This window comes from Aethina tumida, chromosome 1 (genome assembly GCF_024364675.1).
Source record: "Aethina tumida isolate Nest 87 chromosome 1, icAetTumi1.1, whole genome shotgun sequence".
NCBI classification, from domain to species: domain Eukaryota; kingdom Metazoa; phylum Arthropoda; class Insecta; order Coleoptera; family Nitidulidae; genus Aethina; species Aethina tumida.
Genome location: NC_065435.1, coordinates 35,674,830 through 35,678,672, shown reverse-complemented (window position 1 = coordinate 35,678,672; position 3,843 = coordinate 35,674,830).

Sequence of the window (3,843 nt, the reverse complement as noted above, 5' to 3'; positions counted from 1 at the left end):
TTAATTGTACGTATAATTTTCATCTGTATTCAAGGTTTTTATAATTAATGATATATTTTATGCTAAAACACACACAATTAAATTATTTAATTTAAATAGAAAACAAATAAACTATTTCGACGATTCGTTGGACATCAGGAATTAGTTACACATTGACAGACTGATTACTATCATATAAATGAAGATGAAATGAGCTATGACAAAGCCACACGATATCGGGAAATATGAAAAAAAAATCCAAGAAATCAAAAAAAGTACAAGAAAAAATCTCAATAAAGAAGAAAACAGCATTACCAAAAGTTCTACCAAAAAGGCTGAGGACTGGAATGTTCCATTTGGAGTTCCACATATCTGTCTGTGTATAAAGCAGGTACTTTCATTTTGAGAATTAAGCATGTTTATAATAATTATAATTTTATAATTGTGGCGAAGAAATTTTTCCTATTGTTATCTGTACTTTATGACGGTAAATGCGTTTCCTAAATAATTATGTTTATATCATAAATAATTATGTTGTATATAGCTGTAAATCTTTCTACTGAATAATTGGAGGTTGAAAAAATCGACAATGTGTCGAAACCATTTTATAACACCAAACTAAATTGTCGACTTAAGTTAAACTAAGTAATTTTATTTGTAAAGTTAAATTATATTTAATTATTTGTGAATCTCATTTATAGTCTTCCAGTGTAGGTTGAAATATAAGGATGAGATTGATTCGAAACAGTTCTACCATCAACAATATTATAACAAATCGAAAAATCATCACGATATTCCTTTGCTCTGTCAATTTGCTGACACTGTGGATTAAAACGAATAGAATTATAAGAAAAGATATAACTGAACCACAATTTGGTGAAATACAATATAAGAATCAAATCAAGTTTTGCTTGGGAGAAGGCAACTTTTTTTCTAAATTAAATACTTCTGACATATGTCATAAGGAAACGTAATCTTAGCAACATAAATGTTATTTTATTTTTTGACAAACAATTGGTTGCTATTGAAACTTGAAATAAATGTAGACGAGGGATCTGCAACTGATTTGATTTCAGTGACTTTCAGGACACGTAATCTAAACCTTCAGACAGTAAGTTGCTATTTTTGTAACTGTTTAAATATTTCACCTTTTTAAATCAACAGTAAATTCACGTAGGTGTGTCTCTCAGCTTGAATAACTGAGCGACATATTTCAACACTGAAATTTTCTTTTTCAACATTGGTTATCACCCTCAAATGATATACTAATCTTTCCATATTTGATAATTTTATATCGCAAATTATTTAGATTCCTCATGTCTGGATGACAAATTCAAATAATATCAACACAACTTATAAACCAAATCATAAAATAGTAATTTCTATTTTACAATTTTCTGCGTAAATATTGATTTGCAATCTTTGTTCGGTTGAAACTTATAATTAATGGCTTTATCATTTGCAGTTCTGCTAAAATTTTCATCTACTTTGGTGCATATATATTTTTGGTGTCTCCATATTTTCTGTGTGTTTTGACAACACACTGACAACATCGAGAACTAAAGATGGAGTATTTTCGTTCTGCTTATTCGCGATACTGATCATAGAATGAAGGTATTTTATACTACCAAACATCGCGGACCCTTGTATCCTATTAAGCAGTATTCTTCTAAAATATCTGTAATAATAATAATAATAATATCATAATTGAAAAGAAAGTTTATGCTCCTATAGACATTCAAGAAGTGAGACACAATTTACTTGCTTTACCTATATGCTCCATACTTGCTATAAAAATATGTTAAAATCGTGGTAGTAACTCTCCATATGCGTTGGGATGTAGATGGAGTTCTTAGGATGCTTTATTTAAATTTGCCATCTGTAAACTGAAATAATTTTTGAGGGTATTGCAAAAATTATCTTCAAAAATTGATTGAATAAATCATATTGTGGAAGAGACTGAAAAACACATTAACCAAAGGTTTTTTTGAAAGAAGGAAAATAACGGAGTGATTTTTAATTAAGGATGACTCAATTTGATTATACGGCGTTGTAGTGCATTGATTCAGTCAACCAAAGGAGCGGTATATATAACACGATATTGTACACTAAATACTCTCTGTACTATGTAATATTGTATAACTTTGATTAACCTTTGATATATATACAAATCGGAATTCTTTTTTACAGTTTCTAAGACATCTTGGTGTTTTGATAATATATCATATGCCTAACTTTACTTAAATGAATTTTAATATGATTGGTAATATTTTGATTCAGCAAAATTAACTAACTAACACTATTTGAAATCAGAGCTCTAAAATAGATATATTTTGTTATTAGTGTAACTGTTCCAATATGATTGATTAACTGCAATAAATTATGTACCTAAGGGAATTCAAATTTAAAAAACAATACTACACTTATTGTAAATTAGTAACTGTTATTTACAATTGTTCCTACAACTTAATTTGATATATTAACAATTTCAACATTCAAGAGATGCAGTGAAGCTTGAGAACACTAGGTATCTCATCATTCAAAAACTCAACAACTACATACACGCCATCAATTTATTTCAGATGTAATTCATAACACATAATTTCTTAAAAGAGTCAAATTTGATGATTAACATCAATGGATTGATTTTAAATGGAAAATGTGTAGGGTTTAACATAATGGTTAAGGCTTGACTAATACCATATGGAATAAATAATGAAATTATTTACTAACAATTTCTTAAAACAGGAGAATAAGTTTTTGAGAGACTCTGAAGCCGATGTCGTTTGTCTGCAGGAGACATTCCTAAAACCGGACATGGGATTCTTTATCCCAGGATACTCTATCCTCCGGGCTGATCGTTTTTCTGGAGCAGGTGGAGGGGTTGGCATTCTGATCCGGAACTCCATCAGGCACCAGAGGATCGATACGTCCCTCTTTCTGGGCGAGTCGATTGGAGTCGAACTCGCCCTAGAAAGTGGTCCGCTTAGGATTGTCTCGGCTTATGTTCGACCGACTGAGAGAGTTTCCTGACTCAATCTCCCGTCCATCCTGCATCCCAATGTCGTACAGTCATTGCTGGGGACTTCAACAGTAAGCACATAGCGTGGGGTTGTGTAAAATCTAACACCAACGGCGGTTTCCTGCTGCGGGCGTCACTGGACAACCGGTTCTCGGTGGAAACCACCGAGACGCCAAACCACTTCCCTGATAGTCCCTCATGCCGACCTGATATCCTTTCCATTTTCCTCTGCAAAAACATCACAGAGGTGCCGGAGGTCATTAACCACCAGGTGTTGTCTTCGGACCACAACCCGATCTCCCTGGCACTTAATGAGAATTGTTGCCAGTGGGAGCCTCGTAAGAGGAAAACCAACTGAAAGGGATATAGACGGTGAAGTGGATAGGCTGTCAAATGACATCCTGACAGCCTTAGAACGGTCGACGCATGCTTGCCCTAACATCTGCAAGCAGCATAGTCTTCCTGGCGAGGTTGTCACCCTCATCAGGAAGAAAAACCGTAGCAGGAAACTTTGGCAGCGTACTCGGGACCCCTTCATCAAGGCCCGGTACAACGCCCTGAGCCGTGAGGTCCGGGCCTGCCTGCTTGAACTCCGGAGCTCCTCGTTCCAGGAGTTCATAGCAGAGGCCGAACTCCATCCTCGTCGGACCTGGAAAGTCATAAGGTCTATCCGAGGGAGGCGTATGCGCTATCCGCACCTTGTTCATGATGGCATCAAAGTCGTCCTGGACAAGGATAAAGCGGAGGTGTTTGCAGACTCCCTTGAGCGGCAATGCTCTCCAAACGCCAGTCTTCCTGGGTTTGTTGTAGAGCACAACTCTATCAGCCGTCAGGTGGACTCT